The sequence below is a fragment of the Psittacula echo genome (genome assembly GCF_963264785.1).
Source record: "Psittacula echo genome assembly, chromosome: 6".
Taxonomy (NCBI): Eukaryota; Metazoa; Chordata; class Aves; order Psittaciformes; family Psittacidae; genus Psittacula; species Psittacula echo.
This window is the reverse complement of record NC_137743.1, coordinates 40,095,141-40,110,352: the sequence shown is the minus strand read 5'-3', so window position 1 is coordinate 40,110,352 and position 15,212 is coordinate 40,095,141.

The following is a 15,212-nucleotide window of genomic DNA, read 5'->3' as shown; positions in this document are numbered from 1 at the left end:
CGTTCGTTTTCTGTTAGCTGAAGGAGACTGGCACTCTGCTTTGGAGCTGTGACATATTCATATCTTTTGGGAACCTAGAAACAATAAAGAGGCATGATGGAAGGAATGGAAACCAAAGGAAAGTTTCAACAGCAATATCGTTGACTGGTAAACTAAGAAGACAAATTACTGATTCACATGAATCAGTAGAATTAGAATCCTCTTAGGCTGATGCTAGAATTTCTCCTTCTGAAAGAAGTCTGATGTGAATATCCTCTGCACAGGACAACTTTCCTCTCTGACATTCTATGCAAATCCCACTGGATGATATTGCAACATGAGTTGATATTGTAATGATCTTAACATCAGAGAGAGGTGTCTATGCCAAAGTGAACTGTTCCATTCTGTGGTAGGAGTGTGCCAATCCCACAAGATCACGAAAATGTCTTTATAGTGACTAACTCATAAAGAGCAGGGAGTGTATACCAACTGGGAGATGATTTGTAATAGACAAGCATACTGAAATTCTTGAGAAAGACACTCGTGCAACAATGAATAAATGCCTGACCAAATGGTGGCCCTCTATGATGGGGTTACGAAACTGATGGACAGGGGTAGAGCAGTTGACGTCATCTATCTGGACTTGTGCAAAGCCTTCGACACTGTCCCACATGACATCCTTGTCTCTAAATTGGAGAGACATCAATTTGATGGGTGGACCACTCGGTGGATAAAGAACTGGCTGGATGGCCGCACGTAAAGAGTTGTGGTCAATGGCTGGATGTCCGGCTGGAGACCGGTAACGAGTGGTGTCCCTCAGGGGTCGGTGTTGGGACCGGTCTTGTTCAACATCTTTGTCGGTGACATGGACAGTGGGATTGAGTGCGCCCTCAGCAAGTTGGCTGATGACACCAAGCTGTGTGGTTCGGTTGAGATGCTGGAGGGAAGGGATGCCATCCAGAGGGACCTCGACACGCTTGTGAGGTGGGCTGATGCCAACCTGATGAAGTTTAACCATGCCAAGTGCAAGGTCCTACAACTGGGTCGGAGCAATCCCAGGCACAGCTACAGGTTGGGCAGAGAAGAGATTCAGAGCAGCCCTGCAGAGAAGGACTTGGGGGTGTTGGTCGATGAGAAAATGAACATGAGCCAGCTTCAGTGTGCGCTTGCAGCCCAGAAAGCCAACCATATCCTGGGCTGCATCAAAAGGAGTGTGACCAGCAGGTCAAAGGAGGTGATCCTGCCCCTCTGCTCTGCTCTCGTGAGACCTCACTTGGAGTATTGTGTGCAGTTCTGGTGTCCTCAACATCAAAAGGACATGGAACTGTTGGAACAAGTCCAGAGGAGGGCCACGAGGATGATCAGGGGACTGGAGCACCTCCTGTATGAAGACAGGCTAAGAAAGTTGGGGCTGTTCAGCCTGGAGAAGAGGAGGCTGCGTGGAGACCTCATAGCTGCCTTCCAGTATCTGAAGGGGCCCTAAAAGGATGCTGGGGAGGGACTCTTCATCAGGGACTGTAGTGACAGGACAAGGGGGTAACGGGTTCAAACTTAAACGGGGGGAAGTTTAGATTGGATCTAAGGAAGAAATTCTTTACTGAGAGGGTGGTGAGGCACTGGAATGGGTTGCCCAGGGAGGTTGTGAATGCTCCATCCTTGGCGGTGTTCAAGGCCAGGTTGGATGAGGCCTTGGGTGGCATGGTTTTGTGTGGGGTGTCCCTGCCCATGGCAGCGGGGTTGGAACTAGATGATCTCAAGGTCCTTTCCAACCCTAACTATTCTATGATTCTATGATTCTATTTTACTGAAGTTAACTGTTAATGGTGAAAGGCCTCTTTTAGAAAAAGCAGCTTGATAAGTAAAGGACATAAAATAGCAAACAATTCTAATCATGGCAGTATCTGAGAACATCTCTTAATATATACAAGGTCTAATGTTTGAACAAATGTATACCTCCTTGGAGGAAGAAGGTTGGCTGTTAATATGTCCAAAGACATACAATGGCTTATGAAGCACAGAATAACTGAGGGTGTAAGGCATCATAAGTCATCATCCAGTCTTGAACTCAGGATTCAGATGTCTATTATCATCTCCTCTAAACAATTCCTCAGATTAATTAATTTCATCTTTGTTGGACAGTAACAAAAACTCTGCAGTGTTCAGCACATGTTCTATAGTGAAGAGCAATTGGATATGGTCAATTTTGATACTTCAGGAAACAACGAAATGTTTGCTGTTGTGCAGCATTAACATTAGACAAATGCTCCAGACTGAGCCTATGCGTAAGCCTGTGCAACTTGAAGCAACACTAAAGTAACATTCAGTTCTACACATCTGCCTCCCAAGTGAGCTGGAAAGGAAACCCAGCAGAAACTCTCACCAACAAAAAGGTATTCCACAGCTGTACATGGGCACTTCGAGACATTCATCTGACAGTAATTTCTGAAGTTTCTTCCACATTTTTCCACATTTAAATATATCCCAGAAACTCTTACATAAACTGGAGGGAAGGGCTTTCCTTAACTCTTTCCATACATGCCTATGTTAAGAAATGCTGTTTGAAAGTTGTTCTGTGGCTTTGACCAACATCCAAAATGAACACCTATCTTAGTAGTTCCCAAACTGTGGTGTGAAACCCACAGTGATGTAACACTAATTTCAATGGCAGAGAGAAAAAACAGTCCAGTAGCTTAATCGATAAGCCAAGGATGATAACAACAGCAATGTATGTGGGTCACGAATCTCCTTTGCATTAATTTAAATATCAAGCACCAAAATTTTCATTATTCTTCTATTTATAAGTGAATGAAACCAGTGAAAATATTTATAGTTTTTGTAGTCTAAGATTCATGTATTACTATCGGTGATACAGACTGTATTACAATCATATTGTTTATAGCTTTGAGAACGATACCCAGAATGGTGTATTTAAATGTAAAAGCATGCAGGAGAAGGCCGTTCATTTGGAGTTTTTTTGCAAGAAACTGTAATCTCATTCAAAAAATTACTTGGTGGGAAGTGTAACAAAACAGGAGTGCTGGAAAGAGATAGTGAAAGAATACCTAAGTTTTTCTAAAGAGAAAAAACTAAAATGGCTGAAGTGAAAGAGGGGAAGGGGGCCTACAAAGATGCCGGGGAGGGACTATTCATCAGGGACTGTAGTGGTAGGACATGGGGTAGTGATTTCAGACTTAGACACGGGAAGTTCAGATTAGATACAAGGAAGAAGTTCTTTACTGTGAGGGTGATGAGGCACTGGAATGGGTTGCCCAGGGAAGTTGTGAATGCTCCATCCCTGGCGGTGTTCAAGGCCAGGTTGGACAGAGCCTTGGATGACATGGTTTAGTGTGAGGTGTCCCTGCCCATGGCAGGGCGGTTGGAACTAGATGACCTTAAGGTCCTTTCCAACCCTAACTATTCTATGATTCTAATATGACACCACTGGCTGAATTTACATTGTGGGAAACCAGAGAATAGAAGGGCTGTTTAACCTACAGAATGGAAAAAGCTAGCCCTAGCCCAACAACAATATCATCCCATTCTATCTTATCCCATCCTATGTTATTCCATCCCATCCTGTACAGAGTTATATTTAGGCTGAAAAGCAGAAGACATTTTAAAACCAGAAGCCCAGAAAAGTTTTAGAACAGCCAAACAGACAGAACACCAAACTTATTTTGAGATGACTTTTGAGGAGAAGCTTGGAATTGGTGTTCTTTGAAAGAAGGCCACTTTCAGTGCTATTTTTTTTTTTTTATCTCATTTTAAACAATTTTCCTTGTATTTAAACTTTTTTTCTTTGTTTGGTTGTTTTTTTCCAATTAAATGAATTGTCAAAGAACAAGTTGAAGAATTGTCCCACGCCCCAGGACCTCCATGGAGAGCTTAAGAACCATCAGATCCCAAAGATATGACATATGGCAGAAATAATTAGACCTAAATTACTCCTGGCACATACTTGTGTAGACTGTATGAATCTGCAGTGATGGCAATTCCACAGCCTCTTGGTGCTTAACTTTCTAACATTTTAACTACTTTTTAACCAAAACATCCTGCCGTAACTAAAATCTTTCCTGATGCAACTTCAGCCTATTTCTTCTTTTTGCTTCAGCAGATCAAAGTAACAGCTTTTTTACTGCCTCTTAGTAGCAGAAAAGTTATGTTAAACTGTTACTATATCTTGCTTCAGGTCTCTCCTTAAAAATAAACAGGCTGTTCTTTTCATCTTTCTTGTAGGTCACATTTTCTAGACTTAATCGTTCTTGTTCCTTTCCTCAGTACTCTTTCCAGGTGGCCTGCATCCTTCTTGAAGTGTCATGCCAAAATTAAACAGTACTCCAGCAAAAGACTCCACAGTGTCAGATAGCACAGAATTATGTCATATATATTCCAGATGATATTGTGGTTTACAAAAAATTAGTTTGGCATTTGCTGTTCGTGAAATTTCTTTTAAAAATAACAGGACAGGATTTTAAAATACCTATTTCCTTTAAAATGCATTTGACTAGAAGATGCTTTAAGTATGAAAATTCATCCAAAATGAAGGAAAGCAGTGAGATTTGGTAGGCCTACCTGAGTATGTGAACCTTCTTTTCTAATTTGTCTTTGCTTGTATGCTTTCTGTTTCAGTGAAAGCTGAAAAGTGTTATAGAGATGTAGAAATGAGTTGATGAAATGCTTACATTTATGCTTTGGACTAATGAGATACTTCCTGACGAATTTACAAAACAGGTTTTCTAAACCGTCACACATTTGTTATACTTGAAGGGAAGGCAGAAGGAATTTCTGACGAAATTTCCTAACTTTTTCTGTCCCCTTTGTGTTTCAGATGATGCAATTTTAGAGAAATTTTATAATGTGAGAACTTATTTGGCCAATGATTATACTATTTATTTTCGCATTGTTAAGTTAATCTTTAGAAGGTATTTTGTCTTAGAAATAAATATTTTAAAACTGACTCCCCTTTGTCTTATAGTCTAATTCTCATTGGAAGCAGGGCTCATTTTTATCAGCAACATCAATGAGAAAAGAATCAACCAATCTGTGTAATGGCACTTTAGTTAAAAAAATAATAAATATAAAACTTCATATAAAAGTAGAACAAACCAAAGACATTTGGGATTATTAAGAGCAGATGTTAGAAGAGTATAATGGATTCACTTATAAAAAATCTGGACATTTGCCAGGTTAAAATATTTGTCCGTTGAAGTCCTCTATTGAAATAAATATATAAAGTCCTAAATAGTTGAACCTATCAAAATTAAAAATACATAGAGAAGCAAAATTTACAAGTGTCTCACAGATGTTCTTCTATGGTTACACTTTTAAACTACATAAATATATTAAACACATCACAAAATGTTGTAAACACAGTTTTTAGAATATGATACTGAAAAGTGGGAATATGGTAGGGGGATGCCAAGACAAACTGGCTCCAAAGATTGCCAAGAAACTCCTAAAAGGAAAAAATAACTTGCAACTTTAGCCATTGCAAAGCAAACTCCAACAATTTTGGAGGTGTTTGTAGAAACATTAAAATTGAATTGCACAATCAATTTATACAAAGAGTCAGATGTACAGAATTCAGGTCCTTAGGACCAGAGTTGGGAGACTTGAGTTTTGTTCTCTGAATAGTAGATAACTAACAGCCAATGGATTAAAAAACATGACCCAGGCTTTGTTCTTCCAGCATTCATAGAATAATGCTTTTCTCATCCCCTTGGATAGAAGGACTATTTAATTTTCTAGCCAAAGTGGAGCAGCTTTAAAGGGAAACACCAAGAGAGAGTTACCCCAAAACAGCTATGGACTGCTGACTGGCACACGCCATTCAAATCACTGGTAACCATTCAAACACATGGAGACAATTTTTGCAAGAAAGACTTTGTGTTCAAGCACTTTGAGGAAATAAACATTCCTGTAAGCTTATATGCTTTAAAAAAATGGGTAATTCTAGGAAATCCTCCCATGTGTGAAATAGTAGAGATAAATACTTATGCTAACAAAGGACGGTCATTAAGCTCCAGTGAATAATTACTTCTACAGAAAGTAAAAAATGCTTTTCCTCTCTGATGGTTTATGCATCTATACTAACTATGTGACAACATGTGAGTTTTGTGGAACTGTGAGAATGATCCTTGTCCTGGCAACTGTTAAAATACACCAAGTAGACAGAATGAACTAGTAACTAAATGAAAGAGCACAGTAAAAACTCATATTACATTTTCGGTAAGATATTGCACAAGTTGTTGCAAAATTGACAGAATATTGCATACAAAGTAAACACTAATCTTTGCTACTTTAATTATTTTTCTTTATAATTAAACTAAGTAAGCATTCATAAAGGCTTGTTTTAGTCTTCTATGATTATAATTATTTCACTGGCATATGACATAGCACAGATATTCACACTATCTTAACTCTGAGCATCTAGTTTAAGTGTGCAAATTAAGAGCCTTTCCATTAAGTGAGACTCCAATGGGCATTCACAGCATGTCCACTGTTTTTCACCAGTTTCACTTTAAATCCCATTCATTTGTCCATCTCATAACATCTTGGAGTTTAAAAATTATTTTCATACCCCAAAAGAAGCAGGTAGGGAATTTTCAGAAGGAAAATACTCCCATGAGTTTGTGCACAAATACTTGAGAAAATCTTGTCAGGTACCTAAATACTTCGAAAAATTTTGCCTTATAAGGGGTCATCAAAATGTCTCCTGCTCTGTGTTCTTAATGCATTGTTTCTGTTTGATATTCCTGGTAGATGGATTCATCCTTGAACTCAACACTTTGGAAAACCTGGAGGCCACTGACCTTGTCATATGTTTCATCCAGTGGCTACAGAAATGCCAGATTTGGGGCAGGTCCTCCAATCCAGGGCAAACAGAAAATGCCTGAATCACCAGGGGCTACCTGTTCAGGCTCTTTCTCCACTATTTCCTTCAGACCCCTTGAGCCACAGGCCTTCAAAGCTCAGGTTGCAGCACTGCTGCTCTGTCAGCAGCTCATTTTGCAAAAACCAGGCTAAGGTCTGCTTTCCTCTTCAGAAGCATGCACACCCACACCCACCCTGTGGCAAGGTGCCCAGACACACTGTGAATCCCAAGCAGACAGAGGTCCCCTGCTCAGAACTGCAGACTGATGCCCTAGATCTGGAAAACGATGTTTACAGTTCAGAACAAAGCACTCCCCACGATGTGCCTTAGGCTGGTTTCCCAGGAAGCCTGTCACCAGGCTCACTGGGCACTAGTACTCCCTTCTGATAGCTCTGAAGTCAAACTGCACCACTCATCTGAGCAGCTTCAGCATTCTGCACTTTTCTATTTTCAAAAGCCATCAGCCATTATATACCACTTCACTCAATTTCTCCCTCAATGAGGAGAGAAATCTCCCTCTATGAGGAGAGCTTTCCTTCTGCTGTATGAGGAAAGGCTGAGAGAGCTGGGTTTGTTCAGCCTTGAGAAAAGAAAGCTCAAGGGAGATCTTACCACCATGTTCCAGAACTTAAAGGGTGGCTAAAAAGAAGATGGAGATCCCTTTTTACAAGTGGCCACATGGAAAAGATATGGGGTAATGGGTACAAGTTATTCCTGCAGAGGTTCTGACTGGACACAAGAGGAAAAATTTTCACACTGAGAACATTCAGCCATTGGAATAACCTCCCTGGGGAAGTGGTGGACTCCTTAGTGTTTGATACAGGTAAGATTCAGCTGGACAGGGTGCTGGGACATGTAGTCTAGGTCATGCTTGGCCTAGAATGGTTTGACCAGAGGATCCTTGAGGTCCCTTCTAACCTGGTGTTCTACGATTCTGTGATTCTCCATTACTTTTATTTTGCTTTATTAGTATCTCACTCCTCATTTTGTGTGGTACGTCAGATTTTGTAATTGAATACAGGGATCATCCACGGGGATGCCCTTTGGTAAACCAAATGTTAGCTTACCATCCTAGATGCTGCCATGGTAGTGGCAGAATCTATCCTTGGTCTTACAGTCACCTTGCCATCTCAAGGGCAGTACCTCCAGTTTCACAAAAGCTAATCTTACACATTAATCAGCTTTGCAGTATTATGCTGAATTCTTTTCTGAAAACCCAAATGGATGAATATGGTGATAGCATACTCAGAGGATTAGTCTCAGCAGTCATTGCTTAAGATGTCCCTTTATGTCTGCAACACTCATATCCTACTCCACCGCACATTCATCTTCTCTCCTCCCTCCTGCTGTCTGCTTCAACTTCTGAGGAAATGATTTTTCTGTCTTTTCCTAATGCCATGGTGAATCAGTATTTTATCAGCTTTTCTTCTGTCTTATTTCGTTTAGCATGATATATTAGATCTCTGTCACCCATATTCTAACCTTCTGTGAAGAGTTAGGCTGTGGATTCGCTTATATCTGTGAACACAGCTCATATCCTGTGAGCTCAAGAGAAACAAACTGGTGCCTCTGATCACTGCCTTACGCATGCAATACCATGATTACAGCATCCTGTATGGTGCTAACTGATATTCTTGGCATCGCTTTGTAAACCTGGAAATGCCCAGTTGCACAAGTTGGCTGGAAATAGTTTTATAATGGTATGGATTATACCTGCTGCTTCCAAAACAGCAACACTTGGAGTTTTTCCTCTAGGTAGTCACTGACAATCACCATCAGCATCTTCACTAAAGGAATAACCTGTTTGCAATCTAGACCTGTGAAAAGAAGCAATCCCCAGCTTTTGCAGCCTGACATACAGTACTACTGAGTCAGTTATTTGCTGTGGATAACATCACACTTTCCTCTTCTAATTGTTCTGTGCTTTAGATATTTATTTATTTCCTATGGCTGTGAGCCACTGTCGCCTTCCCAGATTATTTTGATGTACATGTGTTTTTATGGAGTTGGTATTCTCCTTGCTTTACATCTTTTTTAAGGTATATTCTCTTTGTCATCTTTCTCATATGAAAGAAAAAGGTCAATCCTATTCTATAGTAACATCTCTCTCCATTAAGTTATTTTTACGTGACTGTGGTCTCAAATTCCTCCTATTTACATCGTTATGAAAATTCCTTTTTACTTTTTTCACATACTTGGCAGACTGTGATCAAATTTCATTTTTATAGTATTTTTTTTTTCTTGTTTTCCATGCTTTTAGTCTGCCAGCTCCCAGTTTGGGCCATCTAGCATACCATTAGAATAATTCCCTCCTAAATAACAATTCAAATTGGCAAAGCAATCACTTTCAGAAAAGATTAATTCAATTGCACAAATATGTCAATGAACTATAGTTCTTTTAAACCTATATAGAATCATAGAATCATAGAATAGTTAAGGTTGGAAAGGACCTTAAGATCATCTAGTTCCAATCCCCCTGCCATGGGCAGGGACACCTCACACTAAACCATGTCACCCAAGGCCTCATCCAACCTGGCCTTGAACACCGCCAAGGATGAAGCATTCACAACCTTCCTGGGCAACCCATTCCAGTGCCTCACCACCCTCTCAGTAAAGAATTTCTTCCTTATATCAAATCTAAACTTCCCCCGTTTAAGTTTGAACCTGTTACCCCTTAAAAAAATGGGTAACAATAACCCAGCTAATTGCTGTTAAACATTCTTAGTCATTCTGAGGTTTCAGCAGCATTACAGCTGATATTCATTTCGTATTTGTCTTGCTAAGAGAGCACCAACAGTAAATATTGTTAAATACCACTCTGGACACAGTAGAAAAAATGTCACAATGGGACTGTAAATGGAAAATTAGAATTTTTTGTCACTTAAAGATGAAAAGGTAAAAAGGGAATTCTTGCAGATCTAACAAACAAGTAAGTCAAAAAGATTTCTTTTCTCAGTGAAAGGAATCTTTAAATAGTACTACAGAAAGTGCCTACTGGCATACAGATTTCTGCACTTCAAGGTGTAGATACATGAGTACACAATTTCAGAAAAACTTTGCACTATCACAAAGTGTAGCTGATTCAAGTGACAAAACTGTGACTTGTGTCTAGGCCAAAAGCAAGACGAATCAGAAGTCTAAAACTCAGTATCTTTAAGTATGCAATTTCAGCCTGAAGGGGGAAAAATAATCGAAGGCTGCCCTTGAAATCATTGCCACAATGGATCATCCCAATGAAAACTAGGCTAATTTTTGTTTACTTCTTTGTTACTCGAGCTTTCCTTTTTTTTTTTTTTCATATACATGCTTCAATACAGGCAAAACAAGTGTGCATTCTGATACTCCGTTGTTTGCAGAACAGCTTCAGGTATCTTAAAGGAATCTCAGTCCAAATTTAGCAGAGTATTTGAAAAGCCATCAAGCTGGCAGTCTAAGCAGAAGGACTGCAGTTGTCATTCCAGGAACTGTCCTCACTGAATATTAACAGATGCATCAAATAAAAAATCAATATCCCAAACTTAGAGCACTGCAATGCAGCTGTAGAGTGAATGAATCATCATTCCCCAAAAGCTGGGATGATACAAATCTTACCGAAACTACTGAATGTTGAATATCCCATACTTCGATGCAAGACCGTTAGTGCCTGCACACTCATACTGAGAAATGTTTGTGCAGAGATCCAAGTAAAGAAATAAAACCCATGAATTTTCTATTTGCTGGCCAAACACAAGGAAGAAAACATAAAAAAGAATAAAGTTGTCTGTTATTTCAAAATAGAAAGTGATTTTTTTAGTGAATCAGACTGATTTTGGATCAAGTTTTTTATTTTGAATACTTATTATTCATTTCAGGTTTTAAAACAACTTAACTATGAAAAATTGCTGTTTCAAAAATGTCTGAAATGAAAAATGGAATGGTTTCTTTTTCAAAATATTGGAGCTCTTTCAATATATTTTCTCACTTGCCATGACTGTTTTTTACCCAAATTTGTTAACAGTTTTCTCCTCCCTAAAATTTTTGGTCAATTTTCTTGGTGAAATAATAAAAATACTGTATTCTAAGGCTGCCTTTAGCTGTGAATAACATCACACTAGATGTTTTAGATGTCGATCTAACATGCAACCATAATGACTTGACAGATCTAAACCAGAGTATCAGGGAATATAAGCCACTTATTTAAGAGCTGGACATGGCAAAATATGCTCAGCCAGAATCAGTGGCATAAAAAAACAGTGTTTAAAAAAATCCTGCAAAATCTAAACAGAGCTCTTAAGAGTTAGTAACATTTCAGGTGGAAATTAGCTGGGCTAACGGCTGTTGTGTCTTTATTTTCAAGAGTGCTTCATGGGAGCATGGGAAGAAATTGAAATACAAGTTCATCCAAAGCAATTAAACCTCATCTTATTTTGAATAGAAATAAAAATGAAAAAAAAAATGAAAAAGAAAAGAAGAAGAAGGGGAAGAAGAATTAAAAGAAGAAGAAGAATTAGAAGAAGAAAAATGAAGAAAGAAAAAAAGAAAAAATAAGAAAAAGAAAAAGAAGAAAAAAGAAGAAAAAGAAGAAAAAGGAGAAAAAGAAGAAAAAGAAAAATGGAAAAGAAATATAGAAAACCAACCCATGAAATCTTACATATAAACCATGGAGGGCCTGTCTGTGGAAATATCTCTGTGGAGAAGGAAGTGGGATTTCCACAGAAGAGTAAGAGACAGCCATGAGTCAATCCTTGGCTTCACACTGGGCGTTTCAACAACAAAAGGGCAAAAGAAATCGAATTACATGAAAATATCTGCAAGCAGTCTATTCAGCATTCTGCAGCTTGTGCTCTGCCAAAAGACTGAATGATGGAGGTAGAAGCTGGGAAGAGAAGCTGCATTCTCTAAAAATGTGAGCTTTTCATTTTTACTTTCTCAACAATTTTCCCTGTTAGGTTTGTTAAAACTTACAGAAGGTAAAACTTGGAATGTCAAAACACAATTTATGAAAGCTAGGGTTTATGTGAATTGGGGATTGAGCTGACCAAAACAGTGGTGTTAATAAACTAAACCTAATACATCCAATTCTCATTAACAGTTTTCCAGGCAAAGTGATCCTCCTTCACTCTTTAGAGTTCTGAGTTTTTCCGGTAACATGCCAAGGCCAAAGCTATATAATACTGGGATTACTTCACAGACATATCCTCTACATAAGCAATTCTCATGTTTTAATTTACACATATTTACTTTTTAATATATCTCAGCTATACCATGGCTTTCTATTTAATACAGGGCCTTATTTGCTTTACACTCAAGAGGTGTTGCTTTCCTGAAGAATGGTATGCATTAAATAAAATTTGGAAATTAAGAAAAAAGGTGGAAACCTCACGATCTCTTTCAAAAAGCATTTCCAGAGACTAAGACAGTTATTTAAACATTCCCCAAAAGATTATCTTGATAGAGTGTTCATTCAGAATCCTGATGACTACAAAGTTTGGCAAGAAACATAAAAGACCATTTTTTTAAATTTTTTTTTTTTTTTTTTATACAGACAGTTTCAGAATCTGTCGTTCAGGTCAGAGACAGATCAAAGAAACATCTTGCCCTCTGTTGCAGTCTATGTTATGGCCACTGCTTACCCTGGGACACACCTGGGATTTTCAGAGGCAACGTTTTTTTATTCCTAAGGAATATAAACAATCAATTTCTATTCATTCATAAAATAAAATAAAAGCATGGAATAATACTATTGACAGGCACATCTCCTCTAGCCCCTCTCCTATTCTCTTTTCCCTCTCATTTACTTCATCTGCATGTAAAATGGCCCCCACACTGGAATTTGTTCTGCCAATATAAACCAGTAATTCTCACTGAAACACTAACGCTGTTATTTGGAAGAAGTATTTAATTAACATGCAGTGATTTATAGCCGAAGAACTGGAATGTGATTCAAGCCTAACAACGTGTATCTTGGATGATTTCTTCTTCATTGCTTGCTTTCTAGCGGTCGTGCTGGGACTATTTACTAAACCACTGCATTGCCTCATAGCACTGTGTTCTGGGACACATGTGTTAGGGAAGCTGAAACATTCACAAGTCCTGCTGGGCATATTTCAGGATCCTTTCTGTAAATAATGTAGATGGGTATAGAGTATTTAATTTGTAATTTTGCTTATGTTGAAAGTGGATTTGTGCATTTATAAGAGGTAGATATTTGACATCTAAAGGTGCTGAATGTTATTATCAGGTATATTTTTAGCTCCTGCCTTGCAAGGAAAAAAAACTGAAAAAAAGACTATGTCTTGAGATGCCTAAAATGTAGGCTCCTTGAAACAACACGTGGAACCCCCTAATGATGCTGAGGCACCTTATACCACATCAGACAATGAGGCTGTATTTTGACGAGTGCTTTAAGCCATGCCATCTGGCAGCACTACTGATACTAGCTGTTATTCACCCCTGCTGAGCCTACTGACCCTGCTGCATACCATCCCCTCCTGGAATGGCACACTGTTCTCTGACCACAGGCTGGACTGGATTTGGGAAATCAGCCAGCTAAAACCAACTTTGTTCAGTGTTCATTTTTAAGATGGGTCATTTCCCAGTCCGGATTGCCACATGGCAGCACAAACACTCTCGATACAGGAGACACAAGGAAATGAAGGGCAGATAGGACAGCTTCTTTAGAGACACCACCATCCATGTGTTCTGGGCATCTCTATGCCATCAAGGTCTGATGAGCTACAGACTTTGGTATATCAGCAGTGAGACCCAGAATTATCATCATGGTGATTTTAGATGCCGCTTAGAAGCCTGTGCATTGCCCATCGTCTACAGTTACTAAGAATACAGTAACTGTAAGCTTCAGATCTGCTCCTCTCCAGGATCTGGCATTGCACCAAGGAGAGAGAGATGAAATTTCTGTTTGCCTGAGGTTTGTAGGTTTTTTTTTTTTCCAATAGCTGAGTAGGGATCACTAAGGATGGGAGGTGGTACATCGATCATCATTCCCTTTAGCAGCTGGGCAAAGTGTAAAGGATTGGGAGACCTGGGTTTACTGAAGAGAGGTCAAACCCATTTCTCCCAGTTGCTGGAACAGTGTTCTGACCACATAATACTGGTTGCTCTGGAACTTGGGGTCTTTCTTCTCTCTCGTAGAATGTGTGAAAACTTCTTAAAGAACACAGGAAAAAAAGCATTGGTAAACAGGAATAATTATTGTACCTTTCTTAATAAGGAACACATTTGTGTGATAATGTGTGGACAGAACACATGAGCAGATCCATAACCACCTAAATTCCATCAACTTCCTTCTTTAGATCTGTTCTAACTATAAAAGAACCAAAATACTTTACCTCTGAAGGTAATGTCAATGAAATTCTTAACAGTTACTGTCCAGAAGCCTAGGTATGGTCAAATTGGTTTAGTACCAATAAAAGGCAAGCTTATGGCTGCAAACCTTCCAGCTTAATCATAGTATTTCCTGCTGGAGATGAGTCCTAACTCTATGCTGCCAGAAGTGTCACGATTTTCTTTTTAAGTTTCTGGTTCAGATTTCTAAGCTCATCAAGAGTTTTTCAGACTTCTGAAGAACAAGTTTGGTAACAGCGCAGACTGCTCAGAAAAATCCAAAGAGTTTTAAAGCTTCTTGTATTCTACATTATATTTTACTCCTTGATTTTCCCCTTTAGCTAGACTCTTCAGAATTCTGAAATCAATGCTTTTGCCTTTACTCTTACTCACATTAAGTTAACACTATAAATTCACAATGCATAGAAATCAATTGACATATCAACTCCAAGTCAACTCCACTTCAGTTAAGGAACTTGGCCCAGGTCAGCATCTCCAATAAATTTCCTTCACCAAACAAGCACAAACACACTGTTCAGCTCAAATCCCAAAGCAGGCCATGTAAACAGATTGGCGTTGCTGCATTCCCTGGAGTTTAGAGAAATACGGCTCTTGCAGATCAGCAGTGACTTCCCAACATGACCGTGGTTACTGGAGGACAGCCTGCCACTCTGACATTTAAATCTAAAATCTAATGTGCTTAGGTCATAACATAATCACCTCCTCCTCCCTGGCTACTCCAGCTAAACCTCTCCCTTTTACTCATCTCATTAGTAACCAACTTTGTGTTTATAAAGCAATAGTAAACATAGTTATCCATTGTCAAGGCAGAAAAAAAATAATAAAAAAATACTTTCATCCATTTATCTTAAAAAGCAGATAAGGACATTTGAAACTGCTATAATAATTACCCCATGAGTAAAACTCCCCCTGAATTCTGTGGCACAAGGTGACTGCAGTCCAAGCAGTGAGCAGTCCAAGATCCCCTTTGTATAGCCAATGAAAGCAAAAGTTCTGAAAACCTTGATCTAGCTGC